Source organism: Oncorhynchus kisutch, linkage group LG9, assembly GCF_002021735.2.
Source record: "Oncorhynchus kisutch isolate 150728-3 linkage group LG9, Okis_V2, whole genome shotgun sequence".
NCBI classification, from domain to species: Eukaryota; Metazoa; Chordata; class Actinopteri; order Salmoniformes; family Salmonidae; genus Oncorhynchus; species Oncorhynchus kisutch.
Window position 1 is genome coordinate 6,328,522 of NC_034182.2, and position 23,859 is coordinate 6,352,380.

A 23,859-nucleotide genomic window follows, 5' to 3' on the forward strand; every position below is an offset into this window, starting at 1 on the left:
TAGGCAAGTAAGTTGAGGACTAATTCTTATTTTCAATGATGGCCTAGGAACAGTGGGTTAACTGCCTTGTTCAGAGACAGAATGACAGATTTGACAGCTCGGAGATTCGATCCACCCAACGCTCTAACCACTAGGCTACCTGCCGCCCCTTAACTAAACTTAAATACAGTCCTTTTGCCCTCAAATCTCCAGTTTTTATATGGCACGCTGGGCACTCATATGACTCTATGAGGTGTTTGTCTGTGAGTTGTAGTTATATGTCCTAGAAACCGTGACTTTACCATAGATATAGCTCACAGCCATCACAGCTGATGGAGAGAGGGCTGGCCATGTGGCAGAGGATGTGGAATAAGTTCATCTCCAAGAACTCATAGAGAAATCCCTGAGCAGTTGAGGATGGGACTTCATCAAAACTACACTGATGTCAATTCAGCTCTATATGATGTCAGTGCAGACAAATATTCATTGACCTTCTTTGGTGAAAATCAATAAGAAACTACAAATTAGCATAAATACAGGAATAATATGTATTATTTCTTTGCATTTACATTCAGGACCAAGGAGAACATAGCTCAATAGCATTCCACATTCTGTGAAGAAACTGTACATCTGTCCCCATGAAAATATGTAAAACCAATAGATCACTAAGATTACACAGTCATCTCACTGCTGACCACTGCTGACCACCAGCTTTTCAAAGCATGATGATAATGATGTGTTCATAACAAAGTGGGAAGGTGGTAATTACCAGTTGTGAAGTCGTAAATACATTCACATGCATTGAACTCATTGAGAAACTCAGATAGGCTAAGGGCCAAGAAGCTGCGTCAACCATAAACTGTAAGTACAGATATCATGTTTGTACAAAAATTATAGTGTTCAAAAACATATTTAAGGACATCTTTTTGTAAATAATGTTTTGTTGTTGCATTGAACTATTGAAAATTATGATAAAAGGGTAATTTCGTTAGTAGGTGATGTCAGAGGTCAGCATGTGGGAGAAGTCGGACCTCAGGGAAGATTGACGAGTTTCCCACTAATAATTACCAGTTGGAGGGGCGTACAAGTGGACTTTTACCAGTCGTATGTGGTAAATACCACCTTCCCACTTGCTTATGATTGCAGCATTAACTCCTATAGTCCTGCTGTATTGTCTCTGGTACAGTAGGCCTAACTATCTCTGTGTATCAGAAGTCTTTAATCAGATTCTGTATGTTCCAGTGCTGCCCACTACACTCCTGAAGGATGAGCTGGTAGTAGGTGTCCTCCCCTGGGGCAATCTCCAGACATCTCTTTGTCTGTCTGTTCTGGATGGCTTTTCCCTGTAAAATACAACAAACATTCTACTGTACAGCATCCCACAATAAAAAAATGAAAAAAGTCAAAGACATCTCTGTTGTTTCCAACAATTTATAAGCATCAAATTCCCTATTTCATTTTGGAGTGCTTACCTGTTGGAAGTCCCAGAGCATGTGGAATCCCTTCTGCTGGGCCACCTTGCACTCATACAGTCCTGGGGTTCGAGTGCCAGTGTCCACCAGACAGCGATTACTGTTGTACTTGTGAGACTTGATGCCCCCAATGTAGATCTCCCCACTGGCTCGATAATAACAGTTCTGGACAGAGAGTATAGATATTTAGGCTTTTCTGAGTCTGTGGTATTGACAGTACTTTGCATTGTGGCATGGATTGAATACCAAGTTTGCCATGGGATGAACCATATTATACATGTAGTTAAATTCTAAGATATTAAGTAATGTTTCTACAAACCTGTGGACCAAAATAATGGCATCCGTGTAAAATAGGTGTGTTCCCCGGAACTGGGCCTTGATCTATACAGAGATCCGTCTTCTGGTCATTGACCAGCTGTTGATTTTATAGACAGAGATAAACAGTTATAAAAGTGCAGATTCCTATCCTGCATATTCCTATCGCGTTATTTGTAACTTATTTTGTACATAATGTTTCTGCAACCGTATCTGACGGCAAAAAATAGCTCCTGGATATAAGGACAGCGATCAATCACCTCGGATTAGACACAGGTTTTTTCTTCAACAAGCAAGACGCACAGGACCTTCTCCAAACACCCAACAGGGCCAACATCCCCGTTATTTGCCAGAGGAAGAAACGCAGGTACAGAGGACACAGAACGGGATGCCTCACGAGGACCCGCAGAAAGCTGCCATTACCGTCAATATTACTCGCCAACGTGCAATCATTGGACAATAAATTAGAGGTATTGTCGCGACTAAATTAGAGGTACGATCGCGACTATCCTACCAACGGGACATCAAAAACTGTAATATCCTATGTTTCACGGAATCGTGGCTGAATGACGACATGGATATTCAGCTAGCGGGATATATGCTGCACCGGCAAGATAGAACAGCAACAGTAACACGAGGGGGGGGGGGGGGGGGGGGGTCTGTGCATGTTTGTAAACAACAGCTGGTTCATAAAATCTAAAGTAGTCTCTAGATTTTGCTCACCTGAAGTAGAGTATGTTGTGATAAATTGCAGGCCACACTACTTGCCTAGAGAGTTTTCAGCTATACTTGTTGTGGCTGTTTATTTACCACCACAGACAGATACTGGCACTAACACCACACTCAGTCAGCTGTATAAGGTAATAAGCAAACAGGAAACCCCTCACCCAGAGGTGGCGCTCCTAGTGGCCGGAGACATTAATGCAGGGAAACTTAAATCAGTTCTACCAAATTTCTATCAACATGTTAAATGTGCAACCAGAGGGAAAAAACTCCACACACAGAGACGCGTATAAAGCTCTCCCTCGCCCTCCACTTGGTAAATCCGACCACAACTCTATCCTCCTGATTCCTGCTTACAAGCAAAAATTAAAGCAGGAAGCACCAGTGACTCTGTCTATAAAAAAAGTTGTCAGATGAAGCAGATGCTAAACTACAGGACTGTTTTGATATCACAGACTGGAACATGTTACGGGATTCTTCCGATGGCATTGAGGAGTACACCACATCAGTCACTGGCTTTATCCATAAGTGCATTGAGGACGTCGTCCCCACAGTGACTGTACGTACATACCCCAACCAGAAGCCATGGATTACAGGCAACAGTCGAGCTAAAGAGTAGAGCTGCCGCTTTCAAGGACTCTAACCCGGAAGCTTACAAGAAATCCTGCTATGCCCTGAAATGAACCATCAAACAGGAAAACTGTCAATACAGGGCTAAGATTGAATATTACTACACCGGCTCCGATGCTCGTCTTATGTGGCAGGGCTTGCAGACTATTACAGACTACAACAAGAAGCACAGCCGCAAGCTGCCCAGTGACACAAGCCTACCAGACGAGCTAAATCACTTCTATGCTCGCTTCGAGGCAAGCAACAATGAGGCATGGATGAGAGCATCGGCTGTTCCGGAAGACTGTGTGATCACGCTCTCCGTAGTCAACGTGAGCAAGACCTTTAAAGCAGGTCAACATACACAAGGCTGCAGGGCCAGACGGATTACCAGGACGTGTGCTCCGGGCATGTGCTGACCAACTGGCAGGTGTCTTCACAGACATGTTCAACATGTCCCTGATTGAGTCTGTAATACAAATGTTTCTGGCAGACCACCATAGTCCCTGTGCCCAAGAACAAAGGCTACCTGCCTAAATGACTACATACCCGTAGCACTCACCTCGATAGCCATGAAGTGCCATGAAAGGCTAGTAATGGCTCACATCAACACCATTATCCCAGAAACCCTAGACCCACTCCAATTTGCATACCGCCCAAACAGATCCACAGATGATGCAATCTCTATTGCACTCCACACTGCTCTTTCTCACCTGGACAAAATGAACACTTATGTGAGACTGCTATTCATTGACTACAGCTCAGAGTTCAACACCATAGTACCCTCAAAGCTCATCACTAAGCTAAGGATCCTGGGACTAAACACCTCCCTCTGTAACTGTATCCTGGACTTCCTGACGGGCCGCCCCCAGGTGGAAAGGATAGGTAGCAACACGTCTGCCACGTTAATCCTCAACACTGGAGCCCCCAGGGGTGCGTGCTCTGTCCCCTCCTGTACACCCTGTTCACCCACGACTGCATGGCCAGGCACAACTCCAACACCGTCATTAAGTTTGCAGACAACACAACAGCCTGATCACCGACAACGATGAGACAGCCTATAGGGAGGAGGTCAGAGACCTGGCAGTGTGGTGCCAGAATAACAACCTATCCCTCAACGTAATCAAGACTAAGGAGATGATTGTGGACTTACAGGAAAAGGAGGACCGAGCACGCCCCCATTTTTATTGACGAGGCTGTAATGGAGCAGGTTGAGAGCTTCAAGTTCCTTGGTGTCCACATCACCAACAAACTAGAATGATCCAAACACACCAAGACAGTTGTGAAGAGGGCAGGACAAAGCCTATTGCCCCTCAGGAAACTAAAAAGATTTGGCATGGGTCCTGAGATCCTCAAAAGGTTCTACAGCTGCAACATCGAGAGCATCACTGCCTGGTATGGCATTGCTTGGCCTCCGACCGCAAGGCACTACAGAGGGTAGTGCGTACGGCCCAGTACATCACTGGGGCTAAGCTCCCTGCCTTCCGGGACGTCTACAACAGGCGGTGTCAGAGGAGGGCCCTAAACATTGTCAAAGACCCCAGCCACCCCAGTCATAGACTGTTGTCTCCACTACTGCATGACAAGTGGTATCGGAGTGCCAAGTCTAGGACAAAAAGGCTTCTCAACAGTTTTTACCCACAAACCACAAGACTCCTGAACAGGTAATCAAATGGCTACCCAGACTATTTGCCATGTGTGCCCCCCCCAACCCCCCTTACACTGCTGCTACTCTCTGTTTATCATATATTCATAGTCACTTGAACCATATCTACATGTACATACTACCTCAATCAGCCTGATTAAACAGTGTCTGTATGTAGCCTAGCTACTTTTAGAGCCTCACTACCGTTTTTCACTGTCTTTTTACTGTTATTTTTATATCTTTACTTACCTATTGTTCACCTAATAGATTTTTTTGCACTATTGGTTCGAGCCTGTAAGTAAGCATTTCACTGTAATGTCTACCTACACCTGCTGAATTCGGCGCACGTGACAAATAAACTTTGATTTGATTAGATAATGAGTTGGATGTATGACCCTGCATCCTATTGAAAAAGGATGCCATGCATGCCACTAAACACAGTTGGTGAGGAAATAATTATCAAACAACTGTAACATTTTAGCATCACTCACAGCTCCATAACCAAGCAAGTCACCCAGGGGGTCCAACATGGGATACACGTTATCCAGATACCACTGGAAGGGTTTGCAGTTCAGACTCTCTCAACTTCTTCCTCTCTGAAACATCGCCAATGTCTATGCCGTGATCCTGTGGTGAGAAAGAGGAAGAATTCTAAATCCGAAACACAGGCCATGTGAGCAATCCACCTATTATCCACTTTTGCTTACTGCCATCATTTTACATGGATCCTCTGATCTTTATCATGGCATTGAGTAATAGACCATTTTAAAAATAATATTGACTGTCTAATCTACTTATTTTCAAACACAAGGCATGCAAAACAGCAATCATTGCTATTCTATAGGAACAGCTGAACAAAACCTACTGTTTGATTGGTTTCTTGTGTACAGTACCTTCAGTGGGATGTTCCAGGCAATGTTGACATTATGTTTGTAGTCATCCATCCAGACCTCAGCCACTCTCAGAGCATTCCTCTTCATTGTAATGCTCAGGTCAGGGAGATAGGGTTTATGGGCCCTCTCGATGTGGGCTATTTTAGAACAAGGTATGACCTCGACACTTCCACCACATAGCCACACCTCGACACATCAAACACCAAGAGAGAAGGAAGAGTTTATAGATATGGACTGAAGTGTCTGGATGTTGGATGTAGATTGGTTTGTTCAAACTGAATGACTCAAGAACAAAAAGTAATTCTGCAAACACAAGTCTGCATTGATTTCAAACATTCATTTAGAAACTGTAGCAGAGGGGCTTACCCGGATACCCAGTTCAACATTTTCTCCTCCATAGATCTTCATACCACCATCCAGAGCACCAATTTCCCCAAAGAACAGGCGATCAACCACTAGTATGCCCATAACGGAGGGGCTCCTGACAAACATACAGTACAAATCATGGTCATTTCCACATTGGGAGAAGTGACATTAATTTAATGAATATATAACGCAAATTAATAATCCAGGTGTAAATATTAGGTATGATTTTCCTCCCAATGCTGTGCTTTCCTTATCGCCTATTCAAACAGATTTGTGAAACTGGACTATCATCCTATGAAATCACGAACAACTCACTTTCCTGGCTGTGACTCGTCTTTCAAGGCATACCACTCAGGTTTGAAGGGCTCGTACATACACCACAGGGCCCAGTCAAAGGTGTCTGCAGCAGGCACATAACGTGTGACTGTCAAGTCATCGAAATGGACGTTGTCAAACACCGGTGTCAACACCAACGTGCGGTCCTCCTTTATCCGAGCTAACAGAGGCTCCGCCCTGTTCACACAAACACAGAGTCAAAACACAATTTTGGGGGGGGGGGGATTCAGAAAGTCTCACTGAGATATTTCATTTAGACTACCATTCCACATGGACCTCTATGTGGGCGTCCAAGATGGCCACCACATCTCCTTCAGCTTCCCTCCACCCTGAGAGGCTGGCCTGTGTGAGACCGAGCTGCTCTGAGTGTCTCACTCTCTTCACCAGGCCGGGACGCTCTTCATGGATGAAGCTGATGTAGGCAGCCAACTTCTCCTTTAGATCATCTGTGAAAGCAGAAGCTTGCAAATCGGTGGTGCACAACAAATGTTGAAAGCCACACCTTTCAATCAAAGTTCAATCTAAATGTTAACAATTGTAATTTCAAATGTTTCTATACATAGAGAAGAGACCAAATATGCGAACCATTGGAGCTGTGGTCATCCACCAGTATAATGTCTTTGAGCAGGCGTTGGGGGGGGGTCTTGTCTATGATGCTGCGGACAGCTCTCTTGATGATTGACAGGGCCTCGTCCAAGTAGATCAACACCATGCTGATGGTGGGCAGGTCATGGGGATACTGGTGCTTAGCACACCTAACAGGCACAACAAACACATTTGGTCCACCTCATATCATTCATTCCACCAAAGCTGCTGTTTCACTCTTAAGTGATTGCCAATTTCAATATCATTGCGAGAGCTTGGACTGCATTTTTTGTCAAAATGTATTTGTTGACATAGCTTCGCTCTGTTCAATGTTCTCTACCTATATAGTACTCTAAATACCCCATTTCACGTTGTTCAGTTTAAAAGAATACAAGATAAAAAATTGCTCACACCGTTTAAACGAAGGAGGGGTAGAACCTTATTAGATAGATAAAACCTTCTAATTCTAAGGTCACGATTGCTCAAATTGCATTCACAGTGCTGAGATGGAATTGACCTTGGATGGCCGCAATGCAACAGACTGTGGTTAGAATTTATGTTATCAACTTATCCATAATTTGCTGTGTTGAGGTGGAGGAGAGATGAGAAATGATTTACTTAGGATCGCGAGTATCAGGGATTTCCCTGTTCAGGGGTAGTCCGTCACTCAGGAAGGCATTGTATCCATACATCTGAAACAGCCCCTCTGCCTCTTTCTGCTCCTCCTCTGAGAGCTCATCACCCCAGTGTGTAAACAGAGCTGAGTTGGGGTACACCTTCTTCACCACCTTCCTCTCCTTCTTGACCTCGGGAGCCTTCACAGCCTGCCCCTCTTTCAGACTGCTACCTTTGTTGATTGTCTTCACTGTGGACAAACATGACAGCTGTTCATCACACTGTAATAAATGTGTTATGACTGCCAGAATCAACATGATTCACTCCTTTTGGTACAAACAGAGCATGATCTCATATACATAGCTTCAGTGACTGTTTTTAGGTGTTTAAAATTTTTTTGATTAATAAGGTGAGTGTACAGCTTGTATAACAGTGTAAATTTGCTGTCCCCTCAAAATAACTCAACACACAGCCATTAATGTCTAAACCACTGGCAACAAAAGTGAGTACACCCCTTAGTGAAAATGTCCAAATTGGGCTCAAAGTGTCAATATTTTGTGTGCCACCATTTTCCAGCACTGACTTAACCCTCTTGCGCATGGAGTTCACTAGAGCTTCACAGGTTGCCACTGGAGTCCTCTTCCACTCCTCCATGACGACATCACGGAGCTAGTGGATGTTAGAGACCTTGCACTCCTCCACCTTCCGTTTGAGGATGCCCCACAGATGCTCAATAGGGTTTAGGTCTGGAGACATGCTTGGCCAGTCCATCACCTTTACCCTCAGCTTCTTTAGCAAGGCAGTGGTCGTCTTGGAGGTGTGTTTGGGGGTGTTATCATGTTGGAATACTGCCCTGCGGCCCAGTCTCCAAAGGGAGGGGATCATGCTCTGCTTCAGTATGTCACAGTACATGTTGGCATTCATGGTTCCCTCAATGAACTGTAGCTCCCCAGTGCCGGCAGCACTCATGCAGCCCCAGACCATGACACTCCCACCACCATGCTTGACTGTAGGCAAGACACACTTGTCTTTGTACTCCTCACCTGGTTGCCGCCACACACACTTGACACCATCTGAACCAAATAAGTTTATCTTGGTCTCATCAGACCACAGGACATGGTTCCAGTAATCCATGTCCTTAGTCTGCTTGTCTTCAGCAAACTGTTTGCGGGCTTTCTTGTGCATCATCTTTAGAAGAGGCTTCCTTCTGGGACGACAGCCATGCAGACCAATTTGATGCAGTGTACGGCATATGGTCTGAGCACTGAGGCTGACCCCCCACTCCTTCAACCTCTGCAGCACTGCTGGCAGCACTCATACATCTATTTTCCAAAGACAACCTCTGGATATGACGCTGAGCACGTGCACTCAACTTCTTTGGTCGACCATGGCGAGGCCTGTTCTGAGTGGAACCTGTCCAGTTAAACCGCTGTATGGTCTTGGTCACTGTGCTGCAGCCCAGTTTCAGGGTCTTGACAATCTTCTTATAGCCAAGGCCATCTTTATGTAGAGCAACAATTCTTTTTTTTCAGATCCTCAGAGAGTTCTTTGCCATGAGGTGCCATGTTGAACTTCCAGTGACCCGTCAGTATGAGGGAATGTGAGAGCGATGACACCAAATTTAACACACCTGCTCCCCATTCACACCTGAGACCTTGTAACACTAACGAGTCACATGACACCAGGGAGGGAAAATGGCTAATTGGGCCCAATTTGGACTTTTTCACTTAGGGGTGAACTCACTTTTTTTCCAGTGGTTTAGACATTAATGGCTGTGTGTTGAGTTATTTTGAGGGGACAGCAAATTTACACTGTTATACAAGCTGTACACTCACTACTTTACATTGTAGCAAAGTGTAATTTCTTCAGTGTTGTCACATGAAAAGATATACTCAAATATTTACAAAAATGTGAGGGGTGTACTCACTTTTGTGATAAACTGTACATACACTCCGGTCAACAGTTTCAGAACACCTGCTCATTCAATAGTTTTTCTTTATTTAGACTATTTTCTACATTGTAGAATAATAATGAAGACATCAAAACTATGAAATAACACATATGGAATTATGTAGTAACCAAAAAAGTGTTAAACAAATGTTGTATTTGAGATTCTTCAAATAGCCACCCTTTGCCTTGATGACAGCTTTGCACACTCTGGCATTTTGTCAACCAGCTTCATGAGGTAGTCACCTGGAATGCATTTCAATTAACAGGTGTTCTTTGTTAAAAGTTATTTGTGGAATTTCTCTCCTTCTTAAAGCGTTTGAGCCAATCAGTTGTGTTTTGACAAGGTAGGGGGTATACAGAAGATGGCCCTATTTGGTAAAAGACCAAGTCCATATTATGGCAAGAACGCTCAAATAAGCGAAGACAGTCCATCATTACTTTAAGACATGAAGGTCAGTCAATACGGAACATTTCTAGAACTTTGAACGTTGCTTCAAGTGCAGGCGCAAAAACCATCAAGCACTATAATGAAACTGGCTCTCATGAGGACCGACACAGGAATGGAAGACTCAGAGTTACCTCTGCTGCAGAGGATAAGTTCATTAGAGTTACCAGACTCAGAAATTGCAACCCAAATAAATGCTTCACAGAGTTCAAGTAATAGACACATCACGACATCAATTGTTCAGAGGAGACCCCATGAATCAAGCCTTCATGTTCAAATTTCTGCAAAGAAACCACCACTAAAGGACACCAAAAAGAAGAAGATACAGTGCCTTGCGAAAGTATTCGGCCCCCTTGAACTTTGCGACCTTTTGCCACATTTCAGGCTTCAAACATAAAGATATAAAACTGTATTTTTTTGTGAAGAATCAACAACAAGTGGGACACAATCATGAAGTGGAATGACATTTATTGGATATTTCAAACTTTTTTAACATATCAAAAACTGAAAAATTGGGCATGAGCAACAGTGTTTGGTCTGGTGAGTCCAAATTTTAGATCTTTGGTTCCAACCGTCGTGTCTTTGTGAGACATGAATGGATGGATAGTATCCGCATGTGTATTTCCCACCGTAAAGCATGGAGGAGGAGGTGTTATGGTGTTGGGGTGCTTTGCTGGTGACTGCCTATGATCTATTTAGAATTCAAGGCACTCTTAACCAGCATGGCTACCACAGCATTCTGCAGCAATACGCCATCCCATCTGATTTGGGCTTAGTGGGACTATAATTTGTTTTTAAACAGGACAAAGGCCTCCACAAGATTTCAAACAAATTGAGATGGTTTGGGATGAGTCAGACTGCATAGTGAAGGAAAAGCAGCCATCACGCGCTCAGCATATGTGGGAACTCCTTCAAGACTATTGGAAAAGCATTCTGGGGAAGCTGGTAGAGAGAATGCCAAGAGTGTGCAAAGCTGTCATCAAGGCAATGGGTGGCTATTTGAAGAATCTCAAAAGTAAAATATATTTTGATTTGAACACTTTTTTGGTTACTACATGATTCCATATGTGTTATTTCATAGTTTTGATGTCTTCACTATTATTCTACAATGTAGAAAATAGTCAAAATAAAGAAAAACCTTTGAATGAGTAATTATTCTAAAACTTTTGACCCCACCGGCTAGGTACAAGGTTGTCATGTTTATAATTATCAGCTTTGAGAATTTCCTTGGGGGGCTTTGGCTTTTAGGACCAACCCTGCCAGGCAGGCTCAGAATATTGAGGGGGCGGTGCTGCTTTAGTAGTTCTCTGGCTGCAGTCATCTTTCTGATTTGACTGCATATTTTGTATTTTGGTATTTTATTAGGATCCCCATTAGCTGTTGCAAAAGCAGCAGCTACTATTCCTGGGTTCCACACAAAACATGAATCATGACATAATACAGAACATTAATAGACAAGAACAGCTCAATGACAGAACTACATAAAACATGTTTTAAAGGCACACGTAGCCTAGATATCAATGCATACACAAACTATCTAGGTCAAATAGGGGAGAGGCGTTGTGCTGCGAGGTGTTGCTTTATCTGTTTTTTGAAACCAGGTTCGCTGTTTATTTGAGCAATATAAGATGGAACGGAGTTCCATGCAACAATGGCTTTATATAATAAGGGTACGCTTTCTCAAATTTGTTCTGAATTTGGGGGACTGTGAAAAGACCCCTGGTGGCATGCCTGGTGGGGTAAGTGTGTGTGTCAGAGCTGTGTGTAAGTTGACTATGCAAACAATTTGTGATTTTCAACACATTCATGTTTCTTATAAAAAGAAGAAGTGATGCAGTCAGTCTCTCCTCAATTCTTAGCCAAGAGAGACTGGCATGCATAGCATTTATATCAGCCCTCTGATTACAATGAATAGCGAGATGTACTGCTCTGTTCTGGGCCAGCTGCAGCTTAACCTTGCATCACTGGACCACACAACTGGACAATAATGAAGATTAGACAAAACTAGAGCGTGGTGTCAAAAAAGCAGAGCATCTCTTTATTATGGACAGACCTCTCCCCATCTTTACAACCATTGAATCTATATGTTTTGACCATGACCGTTTACATCTAAGGTAACACCAAGTAATTTACTCTCCTCAACTTGTTCAACAGCCATACCATTCACTACCAGATTCAGCTGAGGTCTAGAACTTAGGGAATTATTTGTACCAAATATAATGCTCTTAGTTGTAGAGATGTTAAGGACCAGTGTATTACTGACCACCCATTCCAAAACAGACTGCAACTCTTTGTTAAGAGTTTCAGCGACTTAATTTGCTGTGGTGGCTGATGCGTATATGGTTGAATCATCAGCATACATGGACACACATGCTTTGTTTAATGCCAGTGGCAGGTCATTGGTAAAAATAGAAAAGAGTAGCTACCCTGCGGTACACCACACTTTGCATGTTTGACATTAGAGAAGCTTCCAAAAAAGAAAGCTCTGAATCCATAATATGGCAGAGGTTGAAAAGCCATAACACATACGTTTTTTCAACAAGTTACTGTCAATAATATCAAAGGCTGCACTGAAATCTAACAGTACAGGTCCCACAATCTTCTTACTATCGATTTCTTTCAACCAATCATCAGTCATTTGTGTCAGTGCAATACTTGTTCAGTGTCCTTCTCTCGAAGCATGCTGAAAGTCTGTTAATTTGTTTACAGAGAAATAGCATTGTATTTGGTCAAACACAATTTTTTCCAACTGTTTGCTCAGAGCTGGCAGCAAGCTTATAGGTCTACTGTTAGAACCAGTAAAGGCCGTTTTACTGGGTAGCAGAATTACTTTGGCTTCCCTCCAGGCCTGAGGACAAAGACTTTCCTCTCGGCTCAGATTAAAGATATGAGAGATAGGAGTGGATATAGAGTCAGCTATCATCCTCAGTAGCTTTCCATCTAAGTTGTCAATGTCAGGAGGTTTGTCATTATTGATCGATAACAATAATTACTTCACCTCTCCCACAGAAACGTTAAAAAATTCAAACTTGCAAAGCTTTTCTTTCATTATGCATGAATGCATGAACACAATGGCTTACTGTTCGTTGTTGGTATTTACTAAGTTTGCCCACTTTGCAAATTAAGTAATTATACAAATAATTGGCAACATCAAACAGTTGTGATGAATAAGCCATCTGATTCGATAAAAGATTCAGTTGAATTTGTCTTTCTGCCCCTAATTTCATTTAAAGTAATCCAGTTTTTTTCCATCATTCTTTATTTTGGCATTATACAGTTTCGTCCTTTTTGTTGAGTTTAGTTCAGCCAGTCAGATGTGCAGCCAGACTCTCCTTTTGCCTCTCCTTTCTTTCAACCATAGTTTTTAAATTCCTCATCAGTCCATGGAGCCTTAACAGTTCTAACAGTCAGTTTCTTAAAAGGTGCATGTTCAATCATTGGAAGAAGCAATTTAATAAATTTATCAAGTGCAGCATCTGGATGCTCCTCATGAATCACATCAGACCAACAAATATTTGTAACATTCCCCACATAAGAGTCACAACAAAATATTTTGTATGATCTCTTAAACATTAATTAAGGCCCAGCTGTTGGAACTTTGGCTTTCCTGGATATAGCTACTATATTGTGATCACTGCATCCAATGGGTACGGATACAGCTTTAGAACAAAGTTCTACAGTATTAGTACAAATGTAATCGATACATGTGGATGATATTGTTCCTGTAGCGTTGGTAAACACCCTGGTAGGTTGATTAATAACCTGAACCAGATTACAGGCACTGGTTACAGTAAGAAGCTTCGTCTTGAGTGGACAGCTTGATGAAAACCAGTCAATATTCAGGTCAACAAAAAAGTAGACCTCTCTGTTTATCACATACACAATCAAGCATTTGACACACATTATTTAGAGATTGACTGTTAGCACTTGGTGGCCTATAGCAACAAAAGGCTTTAGATGTGCCAAGTGAACCTCTGTCACGAACCGGCTCAAAGCCCGTAACGAAAGGGAGACAACGTGGAAGTAAGGAGTAACAAAATATATATTTATTAAATAAAGCAACTAAGGAAAATATACAATGGTGTGTGTAATCAGTAATCAGTAGTGTAAGTGAGTGTTTTGCTTGCATGAATGTGATAATGCAGGGTGTTGAAAGGTGCCAAAGCAAACAACCAAAAACCACCAAGAAACACAACAAAAACTATCAAAGTGTCTGCATGGAGAGTGTCTCTTCCATGAATGTGGAAGAGGTCTATTTATCCTGGGACACACCGGGCCCAGGTGTTTCCCATGTAGCTGACCACCCTCCCAACTCCGCCCACCGGCATCCTAATAAGGAAACAAGAACAAAGAGAGAATACGGCAGACAGAGTGGGAGGGTCGTCACAACCTCCAACCACAACACTTCAATAACACATTACAGGGATATCGCTCTGAATATATACAGCAACATCTCCCCCATAAGCATTTCTGTCTCTTCTGTAGATGTTATATCCTTGTATTGCTACTGCTGTATCATCAAATGAATTATCTAAGTGTGTCTCAGAAATGGCTAATATATGAATGTTATCTGATGTTAGCAAAATATTGATTTCATGAACCTTATTTCTAAGGCTACATATATTAATATGGGCTATTTTCAGCCCTTTCATGGGTAGCTTATAAGATATAGACATAATACGCCCACCACGCTGCACCTTGGTCTGGTAATTTCCTCGACGACGAGCGTGTCACATGCACTCTGGCAGCTTTCATGGCTGCAATTAGTTATTTCCTCTTCTGGTGCACAGCTTCAGGATATTCCTCATTTAGGATGATATATGTCCCTCTCAAGTTCTTGGCTCTTTCCAGAACAGCTTCCTTGTCCTTGAACCTCAGGAACTTGACCACTATCAGCCCGGGCCTGTCACCTGGGCCGGTTGTGGGCTTTCCAGTCTTGTGGGCACGCTCCACCTCAATCTTCATGTGGTCCATCTTCAATTTCTCAGAGATCATTTCCCTCACCTTGTCCTCAGACATGTAGGCTACTTACAGTAGACCCATAAAACAGATAAGAACTTCTCCTTAATGTATGGGACGCTCAGCTGGGTGTCCAGGGTATAGGGTTGGGGACCATTCCATCAGGATAGGACAATAAATAAATAAACTATATTTATAATTTATTTAAAAATGTATATCCCATATCTGCACAAAATTGAAAGATCTCTCAACACCCCTGCTCACAAACACACATGAGCTCTGGGATTTGCAACCCTTACTGTATCCTTTTTCACTCGCTTAACTCCAGACTTTTCCAAACACAAAAACACACACCCCACCTTCCATCACAATACATCTGCACATACCCACATACTGTGCCTTCTATGTCCTCTGTTTGCTGTGTTTTATCTCTTCCATGTTGATTGAGTACTTTTGTGTTCCAGTTCCTTATATTTGAAGATGCATTATTTCACTAATTATTTGTTATTGTAATGCTGTCTTATAAATTTATGAAGTACTATTATTGGAAAGTCTAATACTCATTATTTTCCAACATCAAAAAAAAAGGCTTGCGTAACTGGTGGCAGTGAAGTCAGACGCAGGAGAGAAGAACTAGGTAATAACCAGAGCAGTTTAATACAAAACCAACAGCATCAAAATAACCATGGGTACAAAACACGAGGCGCACCAGTAACAAATGTGCACAAGCACTACAAACAAACAATTCCACACAAAGACATGGGGGGTACAGAGGGTTAAACACACAACACTTAATGAGGGAAATGAGAACCAGGTGTGTAAAAAAACAAGACAAAACAAAATGGAAAATGAAAAATGGATCGACAATGGCTAGAAAACCGGTGACGCCGACCGTCGAACACCGCACGAACAAGGAGAGGAACCGACTTCGGTGGATGTCGTGACAGTACCCCCCCCCCTTGACGACGACACTGGCCTTGAGGACGACCCGGAGGGCGAGGTGCAGGGCGATCCGGACAGAGACTGTGGAACTCCCACAGCATTGAAGGGTCCAACACGTCCTCCACCGAAACCCAGAATCTCTCCTCCGGACTGTACCCCTCCCAGTCCACGAGGTACTGAAGGCCCCTCCCCCGATGCCTCGAATCCAGTATGGATCGAACAGAGTACCCCGGGGCCCCCTCGATGTCCAGAGGGGGCAGAGGAACCTTCCGCACGTCAGACTCCTGGAGCGGGCCAGCTACCACCGGCCTGAGGAGAGACACATGGAACGAGGGGTTAATACGGTATTCGGGGGGAAGCTGTAACCTGTAACTCACCTCGTTCAGTCTCCTCAGGACTTTAAATGGCCCCACAAACCGCGGACCCAGCTTCCGGCAGGGCAGGCGGAGGGGCAAGTTTCCGGTCGAGAGCCAGACCCGGTCTCCTGGTGCGAACACTGGGTCCTCACTGCGGTGACGGTCTGCGCTGAATTTCTGGCGCAGCACGGTGCGCTGAAGGTGAACATGAGCGGTGTCCCATGTCTCTCCTCCGTGCACTGGAACCAGTCGTACAACGCAGGAGCCTCGGTCTGACTCTGATGCCAAGGAGCCAGAACCTGCTGATGCCCCAGTACTCACTAGAAGGGGGAGAGGTTAGTGGAGGAGTGGCGGAGCGAGTTCTGGGCCATCTCTGCCCAGGGCACAAACGCCGTCCACTCTCCAGGCCGGTCCTGGCAATAAGACCTCAGAAACCTACCCACATCCTGGTTAACTCTCTCCACCTGCCCGTTACTCTCGGGGTGAAAACCTGAGGTAAGGCTGATCAAGACCCCAGGCGATCCAGGAACACCCTCCAGACCCTCGAAGTGAACTGGGGACCCCGATCAGACACTATATCCTCAGGCACCCCGTAGTGTCGGAAGACGTGCATAAACAAGGCCTCCGCAGTCTGCAGGGCCGTAGGGAGACCGGGCAGAGGAAGGAGATGGCAGGACTTGATCGTGGTGCTTCCCTGTGATGGGGGAGATCGGTCAGGAAATCGATCGACAGGTGCGACCATGGCCATTCTGGAACAGGTAAGGGATGTAGCTTACCTCTGGGCAGGTGCCTAGGAGCCTTACACTGAGCGCACACCGAGCAAGAGGAAACATAAACCCTTGCGTCCTTGGCCAAAGTGTGCCACCAGTACTTTCCACTCAGACAGCGTACAGTCCGACCGATGCCTGTATGACCAGAGGAAGGTGATGTGTGGGCCCAATAGATCAGCCGATCACGGACAGCAGACGGAACGTACATACGTCCAGCGGGACACTGGAGGGGAGCGGGGTCTGCACGTAATGCCTACTCAATATCCGCATCCAGCTCCCACACTACTGGCACCACCAGGCAGGAGGCGGGGAGTAGGGGGTGGGCCGCTCCTCTGTGGGCCGCACCTCTGTGTCATACAGCCGGGACAGTGCGTCTGCCTTAGCGTTCTGGGAACCTGGTCTGAAAGAAAGTGTGGAAACAAAACAGGTGAAAAACATGGCCCACCTTGCCTGGCGAGGGTTCAGTCTCCTTGCTGCCCGGATGTACTCCAGATTGCAGTGGTCAGTCCAGATGAGAAAAGGGTGTTTAGGCCCCTCAAGCCAATGTCTCCACACCTTCAGAGCCTTGACAACGGCCAACAGCTCCCGGTCCCCCACGTCATAGTTTTGCTCCGCCAGGCTGAGCTTCTTCGAGAAGAAGGCACAGGAGCGAATCTTCGGTGGCGTACCCGAGCGCTGAGAGAGCACGGCTCCTATCCCAGCCTCGGACGTGTCCACGTCCATTATGAACGCCAAAGAAGGATCTGGATGGGCCAGCTCGGGAGCCGAGGTAAACAGAGCCCTCAGGTGACCAAAAGCCCTGTCCGCCTCAGCCGACCACTGCAAGCGTACCGGATCCACCTTCAGCAGTGAAGTAATGGGAGGTAACTACCTGACCAAAACCCAGGTTAAACCTTTGATAGTAATTGGCAAACCCTAGGAACCTCTGCATGTCCTTTTCCGTGGTGGGAGTCGGCCAATTACACACGGCTGAAATGCTGTCACTCTCCATCTCCACCCCTGAGGTGGAAATGCGGTACCCTAGGAAGGAGATGGACTGTTTGAAGAACAGGCATTTCTCAGCCTTGACGTACAGGTCATGCTCCAACAGTCGACCAAGCACCCTGCGCACCAGGGACACATGCTCGGCACGTGTAGCGGAGTATATCAGAATGTCATCAATATACACCACTTCACCCTGCCCATGCAGGTCCCTGAAAATCTCATCTACAAAGGCTTGGAAGACTGATGGAGCATTCATCAACCTGTACGGCATGACGAGGTACTCATAATGCCCTGAGGTTGTACTGAACGCTGTCTTCCACAAGTCTCCCTCCCTGATACCCACCAGATTGTAAGCGCTCCTGAGGTCTAGTTTGGTGAAGAAGCGCACCCCTTGCATTGACTCAATCGCACTGGCGATAAGAGGTAGCGGGTAACTATACCTCACCATGATCTGATTTAGGCCTCGGTAGTCAATACACGGGCGCAGACCTCCCTCCTTCTTCTTCACAAAAAATAAACTTGAGGAGGCAGGTGAAGTGGAGGACCGAATGTACCCCTGATGCAGGGATTTGGAGACATATGTTTCCATAGCCGCCGTTTCCGCCTGTGACAGGGGATACACGTGACTCCTGGGAAGTGCAGCGTCTACCAGGAGATTTATCGCACAATCCCCCCGTCGATGGGGTGGTTATTGAGTCGCCTTCCTTTTGGAGAAGGCAAGAGCCAAATATTCGGGGGGAATGCGCACGGTGGAGACCTCATCTTGAATATCCACCATAGTAGCACCAACTGAAACCCCTAAATACCTCCCTGAGCACTCTCGCGACCACCCCGTGAGAGCCTTCTGATGCTATGAAATGGTGGGGTCATGACGAGCTAACCAGGGAAGGCCTAGTACAACGGGAAATGCGTCACCATGCCCAGGAGGATGGTAGCTTCCCTAATTACCCCGGACCTTAATGGTTGACTGTCCAGAGCGTGAACTGGGAAAGGCCTAACCACTGGAACAATAGGGATCCCTAACCTATGGGCGAATGCTCTGTCAATAAAATTCCCAGCCGCGCCTGAATCGACGAGCGCCTTATGCTGGGAATGCTGGGAAATCACAGGAAAGGAAACATGCACAAACAGGTGAACAACAGAGGGCTCTGGATGAGAGTGGTGCATGCTCACCTGGGGCGACGCCAGAGTGCCCTGCCTGCTGCCTCGGTACCAAGAGGAAACAACCCGGCACCGACCAGCAGTGTGACCTCTGCGGTTGACCATCGGGTTATCCAACTGAATGGACAGGTCCACCAGCTGGTCGAAGGTGAGGGTAGTATCCCTGCAGGCCAACTCCCGACGGACATCCTCGCGCAGGCTGCAATGGTATTGGTCGATAAGGGCCCTGATGTTCTATCCTGCTCCGGCAACCAGGGTCCGAAATTCCAGGGCGAACTCCTGGGCGCTCCTCGTCCTCTGCCTCAGGTGGAAAAGACGTTCACCCGCCGCTCTACCCTCGGGCGGGTGGTCAAAGACTGCCCGGAAACGGCGGTTGAACTCTGTGAAGTCGTCCAACAACGCATCTCCTTCTCCCCACACGGCGTTAGCCCACTCCAGATCTCTCCCTGAGAGGCAGGAGATGAGGGCGGACACCCTCTCCCTTCCTGAGGGAGCCAGGTAAACGGTGCCCAGGTATAGGTCCAGCTGTAGCAGGAACCCCTGGCACCGTGCCCTGTCCCATCATACTCCTCTGGAAGGGCGAGACGCATCCCACTGGAACCAGGTACAGGAGGGACGAGTAGTGGGAACCCCTGTTGTGCTGGGGGAGGCGCTGGAGGGATTCTCTGTCTCAGCTGTCCAGTGTTTGGGCGACGCGGTCCATGGCGGCGCCGAGATGGTGGATCATCGCCTGCTGACTCCATGGTGCGGTGTGGAATTCTGTAAAGGCGTGTGTAACTGATGGCAGTTGTCGTGATGTTGTATTAGTTAATTTGATGAACTGTTTTTCATCAAATTATTAAAAGTTTCTAATTATGTGATTATCTGAATCAAGCAATTATTAACTCATTAACGTGGGGCACCATGGGAAAACTAGTTTTTATTGAGTTCCTATTTCCCAAATTAACTCAAAGAATATCAGAATATTGATTTTACAACAGCCGCTAATTAACCAGTTGCCTCTACCAATCTCGTTCTGAACGTCGTATAGCCCGTGAATCTGCACGGACCCGGTCTCACCAATGAATTCGTACCACACCAATCTTAGTTTAATGTTTATTTACTAAAAAGCTAAAATGATAATAAAAGATACATATAGACAAGACACATTATTTGTAGACCTTGCTGCAGCTGGGGTCACGTAGTCCTGTCTGTAAATTCTATACTCACAGGTTTTATACCCTTGGGAAGTGGGCGTAACTGCCTTTAGGGCTATTCTCTGGGCGTACCAAGTTAATGAGGCAAGGTCTAGATTTGATTCAAATCCAATTTTGGACAACTAACTTAACATTTCATCTTCCCCAAAACATTCTCTTTGATATTTTCCATACACCGTACAATGTATAAACATCCAACATCTACTAGGAAAACTCTTCACGTTACAATGTCTATGTAATAATGTCATCTATTAACCTTTAATAACAAAACAAAAATGACATACATTTTCATATTCCATCTATTCTCATGACCACCATTGCGGCTGACGGAAACCATTGTTCCAAAGTCCTTTTATTTAATGTTTAATGTTCTGAGGCTGGTTCTCCATAGTAACAGGTCAAAGGAATGTGTCTGTGGCCTGAGATTTACCAGGGGCTTGAGGGGTCATAAAAAACACATCTTCAGACCACTAGATCTCTCCTCCTCTGTTGGGGTTGAGAGATAATCTGTAGGGTTGTGGTCTCCTGTAACCTGACCTGATCAGGACAGTCATGACACAGTCAAGTCAGACGCAGGAGAGCAGAACTAGGTAACAGCAGGAGCAGTTTAATACAAAACCAACAGCATCAAAATAACCATAATTTGTACAAAACCCGACTCGCACCAGTAACAAATGTGCATAAGCACTACAAACAAACAATTCCACACAAAGACATGGGGGGAACAGAGGGTTAAATACACAACACTTAATGAGGGAAATGAGAACCAGGTGTGTAGGAAAAGAAGACAAAACAAAATGGAAGATGAAAAATGGATATATGATGGCTAGAAAACCGGTGACGCCTACCACCGAACACCACCCGAACAAGGAGAGGAACCGACTTGGGTGGAAGCCATGACACATCTAGAATGGTATAGTGTAGTTGTAGTTTATTTCTTTAACAATTGTTGTATTTTATTGCTTTTCTATATATTTTTTTATTACAATCCCTATTATGGCTGTCACAGGGGAACACCACGATCCTGGTCGTTGTGGATCGGTTTTCTAAGTACTGCCGTCTCCTCCCTTTGCCCGGTCTCCCTACGGCCCTACCGACCGCTGAAGGCCCTGTTTACACACGTCTTCCGGCACTATGGGGTGCCTGAGGACATAGTTTCTGGTCGGGGTCCCCAGTTCACGTCCAGGGTCTGGAAAGGGTTCATGGAACGTCTGGGGGTCTCGGTCAGCCTCACCTCGGGTTTTCACCCCGAGAGAAATCGGCAGGTGGAGAGAGTGAACCAGGATGTGGACCTGTCACCGTTTCAGTGTGTTGGGCTATCAGCCGGTCCTGGTACAGTGGCAACAGAGCCAGAACGAGGCTCCTGCGGTGGAGGAATGGGTGCAGCACTCAAAAGAGGCCTGGAGAGCCGTCCAGGAAGCCCTGAAACGGGCCAGTGGGCGGCAGAAGGAGAGCGCTGACCGCCACCGTAGTGAGGCCCCTGTGTTCGCATCGGGGGACTGGGTCTAGCTCTCGACCCGAAACCTGCCCCTCCGCCTGCCCTACCGGAAGCTGGACCCGCAGTTTGAGGGGCTATTTAAAGTCCTGAGGAGAATAAACGAGTTGTGTTATATGTTACAGCTCCCCCTTACTATCATATTAACCCCTCATTTCAGGTGTCTCTCCTCAGGCCGGTGGTAGCTAGTCCACTGCAGGACGTTGAGGTGTGGGAGGTCCCTCCGCCCCCCCCTCGGACATCGAGAGGGGCCCGGCATACACTGTACATGCCATCCTGGATTCCAGTCGTCGGGTGAGGGGCCTGCAGTATCTTGTGGATTGGGAGGGGTACGGTCCGGAGGAGAGGTGCTGGGTGCCGGTGGGGGACATCTTGGACCCATCTCTGCTGGGTGAGTTCCACCGCCTCCACCCGGATCGGCTGATGCCTTGCCCCCCGGGTCGCCCTTGAGGCACGCGCGTCGGGGGGGGGGGGGGGGGGGGGTTACTGTCACGATTCCCACCGAAGTGGCTCCCCTGCCTGTTCGGGCGGTGCTCGGCAGTCGTCGTAGCCGGTCTACTAGCCGCCACTGATCCCTTTTTCCTTTTCTGTTGGTTTAGTCTTAATAGTTGCAACTGTTCCTTTTTGTGTTTCTGGATTTTTGGTCTATTTAAGCCTGTTAGGCCCAGTTAGGTTTGTGCCCGATTTATTTTGTCCACTGTTGGTTGTGGATGTGTTCTCCTTTTCTCCGGACCGTTTTGTCCTGTGTTTTGGGCTGGTCAGTGTTATGCGCCCTGTATTTGGCATGACTGTTTTGTGCAGGAGAATAAATACTACAAATCAACCCTCTGCTCTCTGCACCTGAGGCTGTCATTTGTTTGGGTTGCGTTTTGGTTTGTTCTGTTGAACAGGTGTTTTTTCTGGACTGCGTTCCTGTTGTTCTGTGGCTACTGTTGTGGTCCTGTCCCTGTTCTTTGGACTTGTAAATAAAACGCCCTTTCTTGCAATTCGCTCTCTCCTACGCCTGACTCCACACCCTACTCTCCTAGGGAGAATCTGACAATCTGTGCATTATGACACTCACCAGGACTCCATCATCTCCTTGATTACCTGCCCTGTATATGTCACTCCCTTTGTTTCCTTCCCCAGGCGTCATTGTTGCTGTTTCATGTCTGTGCGTTGTTCGTGGTTCTTACTTTGTATTATGTTGTGTTTATTTATTAAAACATTCACTCCCTGAACTTGCTTTCCGACTCTCAGTCCGCATCATTACACTTTCTGTCTCGGAACATTTGGTTATCAATAAACAGTTTATCATCTACAAGAGCTACACGTTTCCCTTTTAATTTATTCTCCTTGAAGATTGGGTACAGAACTTTGCGCCGTTCTGCAATTTTTTATGTTGGAGAATTACCTTGGAGAATTACCTTGGAGAATTACCTTGATGTAACTGTTGTAAAAGTGTTTTCTTTTTTGTAAATGTAAAATGAAGCAATATGGCAAACTTTGGCACATAGAAGTTGATAGATCAAAACTGAATAAATGTAGTTCAACAAGCAACAGTATACAGAATTAAAGAACAATCTAAAATGGTACTTTTATTTAATCCTTTATTAGTTTATTTAAACCCTTTATTTAATTGGGAACAGATTCCCTTCTACAATCATCACTGTGAAGTGTGAAATAACTTTTTCTGGGATCAACATGTAGGCTCAGGCTAGATTCTAATGTGTTCTCAAATACTCCCCTCTAAATCTGCCCTACCAGCTACAACAGTGGCAGATTGCAGTCCAGGTACAGTACTTGGACAGAGCTACTGGTATTTCTCTTCCAGGTAAGTCAGAGGTAAATGAAGGAGATTGAGACTCACCCAGCTTCTCGATGTGAGCCTCCATCTTCTCCAGCCTCTTGAGAATGTCCTGGCCCCTGGCCAATTCATTCTGATGGGCCCCCTGCAGTCTCTCCCCATGAGAATGAACCTCCCACTTAATGGATGTGATGTAGAGTATTCCAGCAGCCATGGCCAGCAAAGGGGCTAGCTGTCGAACCCAGCCTAGCCTCATCGTCCCTCAGCGTGTGAGTGC

At 45.6% G+C, this 23,859-nt stretch overlaps 1 pseudogene; it reads right to left on the minus strand.

Annotated features, from left to right (window-relative positions):
• Window positions 1-514: 514 nt before the first annotated feature.
• Window positions 515-19,848, minus strand: LOC109896288 (probable polypeptide N-acetylgalactosaminyltransferase 8; annotated as a pseudogene).
• Window positions 19,849-23,859: the final 4,011 nt, after the last annotated feature.